Consider the following 13,591-nt stretch of genomic DNA (forward strand, 5'->3'; position numbering starts at 1 on the left):
CAAAGTTAGATCAAGACTTAAAAGTTCAAAGGATTCAATACTAGTGTCAAGCGAATACTTCGATCATTAGTATCATTGGAAAAAAACTAACACTAACAAGTGCATCCTAATGGAAAAACATGACATAAAATAAAAAAGATTTGTTTATTTGAAGAAGAAAATTGTCCAGTATTGGGCGGAGGATAGGCCTATAGTGTACACGGATGAAATCTATATGCACACGTCCCGTGTATCCAGCAAAGGCTGGTCTGATAATTCATTATCCGGTATATCAGCGCCCATGTCAAAAGGAAAAAACTTATAGTTGTACATTCTGGCGGGGAAATGGGTTTCATCAAAAACTGTGCGCTAATCTCGAAGTCTGGCAGCAAGACTACCACGATGACATGAATAGTGACAATTCTTTTAAGTGGGTGAAAGATATGCTTATTCCTAATCTTCTACCTCGCACTGTTCTTGTGATTGGCTACGCGTCGTATCACAACAAGGAAGTAGATCGTGCTCAGACCTCCAGCTCACGTAAAGTGACGATGATCTCCTGGCTAGTGAATAGGAACATTCCACACCATGAGACGATGTACAAACACGAGCTTTATGAGCTTATCAAATTGCACGAGTCGGCACACAAAACCTACATCCTAGATGAACTCGGGAAACCGTACGGACACTCGGTCCTTCGACTGTCCCCATATCACCCTGGATTAAACAGTATTGAAATAATGTGGGCAAAAGTGAAGAGCTTGGTAGCTTCTCACAACGTCACCTTCACTATTGATGATGCAGAGAAACTCGCTAGACAGAAATTTGCGTCGGTATCCGCCAAAGACTGGAGTCGTAAATTTTAACACCACTGGGTGTCTTCCTAGCTGGCCCGATCTCTAGTGTAGTGCGTAACTGCAACTAAAGTTCTTTGGTCCTTCGTTTTCTTACTTTCAATTTTATTCTATTGTTTCAGTGAGTGTTTTGTTTGTACTGCAAACAAATATTTTCTCCTTTGTTTAAATAATTATATTTTTTAGCTGTGATGTGAATAAAATCTGCTATTCCATGTTCTTACAATAAATAATGCTATGATTTTTTAACATTGTTGTCGAACGACAAACAAAAAAAAAAAAAAACGCTTTGAAACCTAAATTCTCATTGTTAAAAAATAGGTAGTGCAGGAGCCTAGCGTTGTTATATGGCTACATCAAATATCTTACGGCCTTTCAGTCCCAAAATTCTGGAATTTACTTCATAGATTATTTTGGTCTCTTAACATGTGGTAAACCACTAATAAATTAATCTCAGAAATAATTAATTCTGGCGCTAAGTGGTTAATTTAAACAAAATTCCAAGTAAATCCTGATAATCAACATGGGAAATAATCAGGAATACATTTAGATTTAAACTTTAATTGGTATGCTCACATAAACCATCAAGAGTAGTGCATCTCTTGAGAGCCATCAGAGATAAAGTTCCAAGTAAATGTCTTTTAAATGCCTACTTTGCATTCTTTCACAGTATTCTTCAATACAGAATTCTACTTTGGGAAAACTGCAGCCCACAGATCTAAAATTTTACTTCTCCAGAAAAGGGCATTACGTATTGTAACAAAATCTGTATAATGGCCCACGGTAGGCCTATATTTGTGTATGTTTGGAAGAAAAGTGACCACTTCTCGGTCAACAGTTCACGAAATAATTGTAAAAAGCTACTGAACGGAGTAAAATGTTGAATTTTCATTTTTGATACCTATGTATTGCTTAGACAGTCATCTACTCACTGCGTGAATTTTAAAGCCCTCTAACAATAATCATTGCTGAAACATGAGGTTTATTTAATACTAAGAAAAGGGACCACTTTTCGCATTGTAAGCGACGGTCCACACACTCGCTGCGCGAGCATAAGGTGACTCGAATCTTATGATAAATAAACCCTAGCTGGGCACTTTTAAGAAAGGTAATAGGTTTCATAAACATTCTCTCTGCTCCAAACATTTCCGATACCAATGCATTCTTCTTAATGAGATAACTCATGTGGAGAGTTATGGCAGGAAAGAACAGCAATTGTAAAATTTCATTTTTGCCAGTGGGACACACGAAATTTTAATCTGATCTGTATTTTGGTTGTTTCAAGAGAGCATTCTGGAAAAATGAAAGTGAAGTTATTGAAGATGTAATTAATGTCGCCCGTAAAAATTGTCAGGTTTCTAGCTCTATTATTCCTGTCGCTGTCGGCACAGAATCCGGAAATGTAACAATTCCTACTTATGACTGGCAAAACAAGTTCCGCGCTGGAATGAAAAACATTCCACAAATAGCCCAGATACATCACTTTGTGTATATGAAAGAGCACCCTGGTGTAGTGTTGGCAAAGAAATTCATAGTTTCTGACGAAGTACCCTACACCATCCTTCGGGAAAGTCCACCACTTGTCTTCAGTGACCTTCCACAAGTCATCAGACCTCAAGGACTTGGCATCGATATACAGATGTATCTCCATGAAAAAATTAGATCCTTCATATCAGAAGATAAGAAAGATGTACTACGTCCTGCTGTAACATCTTTCTCTGCTCCAACAACGCCACCACCAACCACCTCAAGTTTCTCCTCTGCCAATAATTACACCATCATCTTCTTCAAAAAGTGTGACGCCTAAAAACACAAGTAAGGCTCAGACGAGATAACCACCAACTCCAAGAAAATTCTCCCCAAAGAAGAGTTCTCGACCCACCTGCATCTACTGTGGAGAGGTAGGACATCGGGACCAAACGTTGAAAGACCATATAACATGCCCAAAACGCAGGCTTCAGCATGAATAACTGCTATTCGTGTCTAATGCTGGCTGTGATTAACGATCATTAAGGTATGTGATAATTTTTGTGAAGTGCAGTAGTGTTGCAATTAGTTGCCTTCAGTGACCTTCTGCAAGTCACAAAACATCAGAGACTTAGCATCGATAGATAGATCTCCACAAAAAAATTAGACCGTAAATAATATCTATTGGTAATTTTTGTTAAAAAAAATTCTGTGTAAGAATAGCGGTGAACATAAAAATGTAAACACCAGCGTAACTTCCAAATAGTTTAGTAGTTAATTGTCACAAAGTAACCAAATTTTTAAACAGCTCTACTGAAAAGTTATGAAATCTTATGTTGTAACATTACATGCTAATTTAGGGCCTTAATTTCTTTTGGAGGCATTCAATTCACTTATATATTAGTAGGGACCTGAAAAATTAGCATCTATTTACAAAGTTAAAAAAACCGCATGGTATTATTAATTTTAACGATTGCAAGTTTGTGAAGTGCTATTATGGACCTTTGTTCACACACAATATTGTTTTTTTTATTTTTTTTTTTATTGCACTGTCTGTCTTTAACCACTGTGTTGTAATGAGACAACACGCGCTGGCTATCTACATTGTTCGTTTGGTCCATAACAACTCAAGACAGAATTTAGCAAATATGCTGAACTCTGTCTGAACTGCAGTCAATGCAAACTTGACATCACATTTTTCACTTTCTTTCATCTGGGTTTGAACTGCATGTTTTAGAGAACAGTAACCACACCAGATATCGTTTTGTGAGAGATCTGTTACTCCAAACAATTTCTCAAGCTCATCTTATTTATCATTGTTATTAAAAATTATATATTTTGGATACAAAGCTCGAGAAATTGACACAAAATGCTTATGGTTGGGGTCTTTAGCTTTCAATGTGGCTAGCTTGCACTGTGAAGAATGAGCAGCTTTGACAAATGTCTCTTACATGCATCCTGCTGTTGAGGAGTGAGCTTAATCAAAGCATCATTAGTTGCCGCAGAAAAATTCCCCTGACAAATGAAGGTGAAACTGGTGTCAAGGTTATGCAGTTCGGGGGAAGGGAGATGAGAGGTAGGATACAGAGACCCTTCAAGTTCAGTGAGGAGGTCTACCAATTCAGCTGCATGATCTTTGACAAAAACAATGTGGGAGTGAAGCCTATTCACTCCTCGGTCACTCAGATCCGTCAGGTACTTAATACCACAGTTGTTGATGTCTTTCATGTCAGACATCTTGAAAAGAATGTAACTACATCAGTAAAGTTAGCACTCGAATAGAAGGCAGCCTGAAACCAGCTATTCCATCGGGTTATGACAGGTGCGGGAAGAAGCTTTGCTTCCTTTGAAGCACCATACTGTTATGTTAAGAATTGTAAATAATTATATTTTCGCTTTCTTATGTTAAAAAATGCAGACTTTACCATCGCAACCACATGATTTAAATCGGTCATCACTGCGACCCAACTATTCCCAACCAAGCTGATCGTATGTGCCCAGCACTGTACATGCATTAAGTAATCCCCTATGACCACACTTAATGTTTCATAACACCGGGTCATGTACGGGGCACTGTCACTAACAAACACTTTAACTGCATCATATGGTACACTATAACTGCGCAGGGCTTCTAAAACAGCACGAGAGCAAATTGTAGCATTTCCTGCATCAAGATAGTTCACAGAAACAACGTGCAGCTCTCTTTTCGATCCGGCTGGGACTTGGAATATGATGATAAAAACACAACGGCCCCATTATATCTGTAGTTTCATCACAGAATATGTTGGGTGCGCGTAAGATATTTCGACATGGAAATCGCACTCAAATTCGATATCCTTCAATTTTGCGCATGGTTTCGATGTCGTAATACCTAAACCGTACCCGATCAATGAAATTGAAACTTAACCGGTTAATGTACTACTTCATACCGAGCTCGATAGCTGCAGTCTCTTAAGTGTGGCCAGTATCCAGTAATCGGGAGATAGTGGGTTCGAGCCCCACTGTCGGCAGCCCGGAAGAGGGTTTTCCGTGGTTTCCCATTTTCACACCAGGCAAATGCCGGGGCTGTACCTTAATTAAGGCCACGGCCGCTTCCTTCCAATTCTTAGGCCTTTCCTATCCCATCGTCGCCATAAAACCTACCTGTGTCAGTGCGACGTAAAGCAAATAGCAAAAAAAGATGTACTTCACGTAGTTCTCACACATGGCAGCTCTTCATTTGAAAACTCAATAATCCAGGCTCTTAGCTCTTTGCTTTCCAGAGGTATATTTGCTTTGGCCAATACTTCAACTGTGCGTTTCGAGAAGTTATCTCTGGAAAGTTTTCGTCTTTTACAACTATCTAACTGTGTAAGCACAGAAGATTGCTTTCTTTGAGACGTACTAGCAGCAGGGGTTGAACTTTCGTTATCGCGTAGCTTACCCATGTGTTTTTCAGACTCCAGTTTCACAATGCTGTCCTTTTTTTCCCACCCAACTCGGCAGTTAGAATACTTGCAAAACACTGTCGCTGAGTCTGTGGCATATTAACCATTCTTTGCATATTGCTGAGCCCTTCCGTGCGCAGTTTTTGTCGCGCGCCCCATAACCTAAACGATCACTCGACTTTCTATTCTTCACTAGTTTCAATTCTGAACAGGAAATCAACGCTGCATCTATCTCGTTATTTCCGTGACACTCGATTTACATTTCGATAATAATTGATACAGATCTTATTCCCCTTGCTATTCCCATTGTAAATATCGATTAAAGTCAGCAAGCAGCAATCGACCGGCTACTTTTCATCATCGATCAGAACAGTCGAAACATTTATGCATCATATTTTTAGTATTTCTGGCGATTTTGCCGAAATATGTTGTTTTTGCCAGTAAAATAGTACATTTTCGCAGAATTCGCACCAAAATCGCATATTAATACTAATTTCGCATTTTGGGTCACAATTCGCATTTTGTCGCACTTCTATTTATGCGTAAAAGTGATTTTATTTCACATTAAAATTACCGTAGGCTTGGATTCAGTACAAGATTAAAAAATTTGCATTTATCACAAATGCGATATATATATATATATATTTTTTTTTTTTTCTCTCTCCCTTGGTCCCTATACATTAGTTACATATTATGGAACATGACAGTACTTTTATCACAATACCTGACATGTCCCTTTTCATATGCACGCACACATTTATTAAGTTGTCCCTTATGACTGTTCTGAACACACATTACTTATGAATTTCTTAAGTACATGCAAAAACAGACAAAATCAAGCTCACAAGCGATGTTCATAAATATAATACCAGGTCAGCTAACCAGGTTAATGAACATCATCATAGGTTACAAAAGGCGATTTCAAGCCATTTCATTGCTAATTTGAAAATGTTTAATCAAATTGCTTCAGACCTAATAGAATTACAGTGGAACCTTGATTATCCGTTCCAGGAAACTACGTTTTCCCGGAATATGCATTCAAATTACGTGGTCCCGCGAGCATCTTAATTGAATCACGTAAAAATCCCGCATTATCCATTCCTCGAAGAAACTATTTCCCGGATCAACCGTCCAGAAATTCCAGTCCCATCAACGCTAAATCCTCGGTCAATCTTTTTTTAATAAACTCCATCGCACGAAAGGCCGGCTATGGCATACGTAAAGGATCTTGGCGTTAACGCCCCGTCATTGCGATCATTAGAGCAAGTACTGTACCAGTACTGGAAAAGCGATCGGCGGAGAACTTGCATGAGGGACCATCTTGGCATCACATTCGGGTGGTATTGTTTAGAGAATCTTGGAAAATCATAAAGCAGAGAGTGGCGACAACAAGACACGGCGCATTTTGACAGCTCTGCTCGAAGACTAAACTCGTTTCGTCAAATGTTCGCACTTATAAAAACGTTAATATAATGTTTATATGTTTACAGTAGCTGATGTACCCGTGCTTCGCTACGGAATTTTACATTGTATTCATAATTGTAGGTTAGGTAGAGTACACGTTGCATAGCTCTTAAAGTTAACCTAGAAACGCGACGACCTGGCGAGTTGGCCGTGCGTTTAGAGACGCGCGGCTGTGAGCTTGCATCCGGGAGATAGTAGGTTCGAATCCCACTATCGGCAGCCCTGAAAATGGTTTTCCGTGGTTTCCCATTTTCACACCAGGCAAATGCTGGGGCTGTACCTTAATTAAGGCCACGGCCGCTTCCTTCCAACTCCTAGGTCTTTCCTATCCCATCGTCGCCATAAGACCTATCTGTGTCGGTGCGACGTAAAGCCTCTAACAAAAAAAAAAGAAACGCGACGGAGAAATCACTAAACGTCTTTTCTCATTGACGACTGCGTTAGAGAATTGCATTGTAATGGCGGACACTCGCTCTCCACCTGCCTTTTTACATCCTCAGTAAGACTGTCTTAGTACTTTTCCCAACTGAAATGAACAAAGGTCATTATAATGACGTCGGTAGGAATGGCGCGAGTAAAAGCAATGATTTTGCATGAAATACTCGATCAAATGAAAAACCACACATTTTCTCACTTTAAATGAACAGTACTACGCTGCCGATCTAACAGTCCAAAGTTCCAGAGCGTGAATGACCAGGCCGCAGAAAGCCGTGGTCCGTGAACACTCTTGGTCTTGTCTCGGAGGGGGGGGGGGTTGAATAGTGGAGAGTCTCAGGGCAAAAGCTATGCCCTTTTACTAATCTCTTTCCTAGGAGTACCCGATGAGTCGGAAAATCTCAATTCACTACACTGGCGGCGGAAAAATCTATCTGACTTGGAGGCAAATTTTTCCTCCAAGCCAATTTTGAATAAAATGAATGTAGAATTTAATAAAAGTGAAGAGGAAGAAGCTGTTTTTAAGGAACGGCTCTTTTCAGACATTAGCTAGTTGTGGTGCTATAATTTGGAATATGCCTAAATAGTAATTCTAGACTAGGTCATACTACTACTACTACTACTACTACTACTACTACTAATTATACTACTACTACTACTACTACTACGTGATCTTCTGCCTCAAGAGTGCACACTGTTCATTCAAAACAGCGCGTCGGAGTAGGGATCGAATAGCTGGAATACTATGATGAACCAGTGAGTTACGTACCTGCAGTACGGTATCAGAAAATGTATGAAGCAGCGGAATGACATGGTAAAGAAGAAAGTTTTCTAACTCCCCAGCTATTTCCTGCCAGTATTCAGTCAGGCTGTTATACTCGGTACGCAGCAGTAATACCATCTATCGCAGTTGAGCGGCAGCATAAGAGACAACGAACATCACCACAAACAATGGTCAATATAATGTTATTGTGATGTTATGCGCTTTCAGTATTGTAGGCCTTCACGTTTAGTTTTCTTCCGACTCTGAAATACCACTCTTATCATATTCGGTACGGTAAAATTGAATAAAACATAAATGCTCGGAAATTGTATTCTCTATAACTTCAGTTAGGTAGTACTTTTCGATAGGACCAATAACATAGATATTTAATAATTACATTTTAGGTACCTTCCCCTAAACTACAATTTCATACAGGGAGAATACAATTCTTTATAATTTAGACTGTAGTTTCTTATTCCCGACTCTATATACAGACTTTCATTAATTTCTGTTAACCCATTTTCTCGTGGCTCGGCATTGATATGGACTTGGCAACAAAAATACGACTTCATGAATATCTGTGTTATCAAATCCGCTGTGGTAACAATGTATGACAAATGATCGGAAATTGAATTCTATTTTAATTATGTAGTATTTATCGATAGGACCACTAATATTATTTGAGAATTAAATTTTATGCCTTCCCCTAAACTACCATTTCACTCAGCGTGAGTAAAATGAATTATAGCCTAGATTGTAGTGGTTCATCCCCCGACTTCACATGCCAATTTTTATTAAATTCTCTGCAGCCGTTTTCTCGTGATGCGTGTACATACATACAGACAGACACAGACAGAAATTACGGAAAAGTAAAAAGTTAATTTCCTTGTTACTATGGACATGACCGATACAGAAATACCATTCTTTTCAAATTCTGAGCAATGTACAGACAAAACTCTTATTTTATATATATGTAGACTAGATATTATGATTTTATTTTTTGATAGTGTCTATTGTATGTAATATACTTATTGACTGAATACAAATTCTATTCTCTTCTATAGAAAAATTAAAACAGACGCTGTCAGATTCTGAAATGCGCTGTTTCCTGTATTCCTATTGGTTGCAGGGCAGTTGCTATTGTTTCCAATAGAGCTTGCATCATATTTGATCCACTGCTGCCACATTCCGTGAAAATAATGAAGCCGTGGAGTTTGAAAGTGACATGTTATGGCGTGCCGGATATATTTGCAGTATCCGCAACATAACTGTCCAATAATCTTGCCACTAGCCACCAGTACTCTCACAGAGGATAATAGAGGTCTGTGGGCTGCTTTATGGTTCTGTCCTGTGGGCTAATGCCCTCAAATCTCATTTGTTCGTCCTCAGCCCAATGCTCTTGTCACAAGCCAGTCCCAACCAATCCAGACCCATGAATGGTCTTGTCACTAGCTTGACCTTCATTCCAACTAGTATGCTGTGATGTGAGCTGTGCCAGGTTGGATCTTAACCTCTCCTTTTCGAACTAGTCATTGAAGTTTTACTTGATATTTTGTGATTTTGGCATTTCTGAATTATGACTTGGTGGCGGTTAATTCAAAACCACTTTATTCGAAGTCCTATTTCTACATCCCAAAGTGTCAAAATTTTACTGTAGTGAATTTCTGAGCGCAGTAGGTGTTAGAAGGTGAAAGAACTCTGTACGTCTCGGCTCATGTCATGTAGTGCATCTTTTGGTATGCTTGTTTATGATTCACTCTTAACAGGACAGCCTATAGATAACAGATGAAGCACGTTTGAATACATTCCATTTTCTCAAGATGTAGTTGTCTGATTTTTAAAATCAGTGGTGAATTGGTAATGACAGTAAGTTTCAGGCTAAGTGTAGAAAATAAAGTTAGTACCATTGTCTTGGCAGATATTCACTCCCTAGAAAAGTACTGAGCCCCTTGATACCGTTAGTGAAAGTGAAAACAGTGTGTCATTTTTAACAGTTCAAAAGTTAAGTCGGACATCTTAGCAGAATAACGCTGTTTATTCTAGTTTCATTGTTACATTTTTAAGAGAATTGAAGAATTAGATGCTGTCCACTTGGTTGGACAAAGTGTGTTGTCCTGTGTTTGTTAATGCTTTTGTTTCAGCTCTTGTGTCTTGAATATTTGTGTGCGTGTGTGTGTGTGTGTGTGTGTGTGTGAGAGAGAGAGAGACTGAAAATTTTACTCATTACCACTGTTAACAAGACTGAAAAGTATGGCTTCTAATTAGATACTTCTGCATTGCAGATAATTGTATTTGTATTCCTGGAAGTGGATATTGTCGGCCACAGGCAGTCAGCAGGTCCATTTATATTTAGTGAACCTGCGTTACACCTGTGGTAGAGTAATGTTGCTTTGTTGCCTTATTCTCAACAACTGTTTTAGTTGAAGGGAATGTTTGGTACAAGCAAAAGGGTGTTCCTGAGAGTTGACATTCTCTTCCTATTTTGAGATGCCATAGTTTTGGAACCCACACTCTTTATTTAAAATGAAGCATGGATTCTGTTTATTCTGTTAAAATATCATATAAATAGATTTAAAAAGGTTTTCATTTACAGTTACTCATACATTAATCATTTAATTCATATGTATAACGTAGTACTGCTGGAAAGATTGATCTTGAATTACCTATTACCTGTAATTAACCCATTACTTACCGGGCGAGTTGGCCGTGCCCGTAGAGGCGCGCGGCTGTGAGCTTGCATCCGGGAGATAGTAGGTTCGAATCCCACTATCGGCAGCCCTGAAGATGGTTTTCCGTGGTTTCCCATTTTCACACCAGGCAAATGCTGGGGCTGTACCTTAATTAAGGCCACGGCCGCTTCCTTCCAACTCCTAGGCCTTTCCCATCCCATCGTCGCCATAAGACCTATCTGTGTCGGTGCGACGTAAAGCCCATAGAAAAAAAAACACCATTACTTATACCTCTGCAATCTGGATTTCGTCCTGGTAAAAGCTGTACTGGACAATTGTAAAACCTCGCACAGTTTATAGAAGATGGGTTTGAGGCTCGTAAGGTGACAGGAGTGGTATTTGTCGACTTACCAACAGCGTACGACACTGTCAGTCACCAGCTACTACTAGTTGGGGTCTACAATCTAACCAAGGACTTTAACCTAACGAAACTCATCGCCACTCTTTTGCAGAATCGCAGGGTCTTTGTTGATTTCCAAGAACAGCGTAGTCGATGGAGACTACAATACTGTTCATTATGAGGTGTCTAATATCAAACATGGACATGCGCCACCTATATCAAAATTGAGTTACAGATTGATTCTTATAGTATTTTTAATGCTCTCTCTGAATTAGTGGTCCATGTCTTTTATAACTGAACATTTGTACTTAATTTTTAATATAGAAATATGCAGTTTTTTCATAATCGGACACCTCCAAACGTAGTTTATATCAAAAACAGACATGTCCGTTTCAGCCAGTCAAGATTGCTACAAATGACATCAAACTGTCATGGCGACCAGAGAATTTTTATAGACATCTGAAGAAAAAAAGGTGCAGGACTGTTTGTAATGTCCTATCATTGCCAAAAGAACCTCATTTTGCCAAAATTAAGTGATCATTCGGCTTATTATTCCAGACAACTCTACTGTTACAATCTGTCTGTTGTAACAGGCACATCTCAAAGCAAACTTCGCCCTGACAATGTTTCAGTTTATACGTGGCTGGAGAATGAGGCAAAGAAATCATCAAACGAAATAGCACCAGCGGTGTTCAATGAGTTACGATCCAAAGATTTACAAGGATTCACTTAATTTAAGTTGATTCCTGATGGCTGCGCCGGCCAAAATAAAAACGTTAATATGTTGGCGATGTGTGCAAAATGGCTTACAACATATGTACCATCCTCTGTTGACAAATTAGAACTGGTATTTCCAGTTACTGGACACTCATATTTGCCCCCAGATAGGATTTTTGGACTCATTGAGAAAGACCTCAAGAAGATGACGACTATAATAAATCCTGATGAATATCATAAGGTGTTCAAAATGTATGGCACAGTGAAAGTGATTAGACAAACCTTGGAACCACTGAATTGGAGAGAACAAGCACAGATTTATCTGAAATCGGTTAGTCAACTTCATTTCAAGATTTCACAATGTAAAAGAATTGTACTCAGGAGCACGAAAAGAGGTAATGTTGTAGTTAAAGCTGAAGTAGGCTACTATTTGGACACAGGTATTGAGCCCAAGATCACAAAGGTAGGACAGGTAAGTCTAATGTTAATGAATCCTTTACCTACTTATATTGGCATGAACGTACACCCTCTGAAACTTAAGGTTGACAAAGTACTAGGAAAGCACTTTGGAAAAGATTTGGAAGTTAACTGCCTCTCTTAAGTGGTATGTCGAAGTCATCAATAAGAGCATTTTTAGTCAAAAAAAACAAGCTGTCAATGATTATGAATGTGATTGTTTTAAAGACCTGTGTGATGAACCAGAGGTTTGCCCAGAAATACAGTGAAGCAAGAACTGAAATGAATGTTAAAAATGTTAACAAAGTATAAGAATAACCTTATTTCCTTCATCTTTTAATTATATTTCTTTTAAAACGGAAGTTTACTGCAACTTATTTTCCAAATATTGGAAGAGTTTGTTTCAAAAGTGGACAATAACGTGGATGTTTGTATCAAAAATGGACAAAAGCCAATCTTAGTTTCAGAAATGGACATTGTCGTATTTGAACGTGTTTTACATTGACTTAGAATGAAATTCATAAGTGTCGACCATGATTTTCTTGTTCATAGGGTTGTCAATATGGCCCACAAAAATTTTCACACTTGTAACGGTTGGTTAACATAGTGAAACAAAAATGTGGCTCTACTGAAAAATTAATAAAATGGCTTTTGTCCATGTTTGATACTAGGCACCTCATACGCGAACGACCAACCCATAGTCCCCAATTGCAGTAGCTTCTTGTATGCTGATGACCCTGCTCTAGCCACCCAGAGCACAGATTTTGAATCAGTGAAGAACACCCTCACGGCTGCCCTTAATGATCTTTCTAGATATTACAGCACAAACCAGCTTAAACCAAACCCCTCAAAGACACAAGTGTGTGCTTTTCATGTGGAAAACAGGGAAGCTACTCGCAAGTTACAGATAGTATGGTCAGGGGTCGAACTGGAACACTGCGAGCAAAATATCTAGGAGTGCCACTTGATAGATTTCTTTCTTTCTTTCAAGAAGGCATGAACTGCAAATCGAAAGTCTCCACCAGAACAATCTTTTACGGAAACTGGCCGGATCACAGTGGGGTAGCCAACCTGAAACCATCCAAACTTCTGCATTGGTACTATGCTATTCTGCGGCAGAGTACGTGTGTCCCGCTTCGTATAATTCAACATATGCCAAACAGGTGGATATAGTTCTCAACAACACTTGCAGAATTATAACAGGTTGCTTGAAATCCACTCCAGTCGAATGGCTGTACCACCTTACAGGCTGTTCGAAGAGAAATAGCTGCAAACAAGGAAAGAAAGAAAGTGGAACAAGGACGCATCCTCTATATGGACATGAACGACATCTGCAACGATTAAAGTCAAGTAAGAGTTTTCTCAGAACTTTGAAGGCACTTAGAACCACTACTGAAAAGGCCAGGTTGCAGTTATGGAGGGCTACATCCTACCATTCCCCTGGGTGGATAAGATTTTCT

The 13,591-nt window shown here is 39.0% G+C and overlaps 1 protein-coding gene and 1 non-coding gene across 5 annotated transcripts in view; both read left to right on the top strand.

Moving 5' to 3' along the window:
* The window catches only part of LOC136874159 (ubiquitin carboxyl-terminal hydrolase 10), a 180,120-nt gene that overhangs the window by 143,955 nt on the left and 22,574 nt on the right, over window positions 1-13,591 (top strand). The gene's annotated exons all lie outside the window — the stretch shown is intronic.
* On the top strand, window positions 10,209-10,401 carry LOC136875164 (small nucleolar RNA SNORA74). The gene has a single exon (XR_010860403.1). It is a non-coding gene; the product is annotated as a small nucleolar RNA SNORA74 (small nucleolar RNA).

Source organism: Anabrus simplex, chromosome 5, assembly GCF_040414725.1.
Source record: "Anabrus simplex isolate iqAnaSimp1 chromosome 5, ASM4041472v1, whole genome shotgun sequence".
Taxonomy (NCBI): Eukaryota; Metazoa; Arthropoda; class Insecta; order Orthoptera; family Tettigoniidae; genus Anabrus; species Anabrus simplex.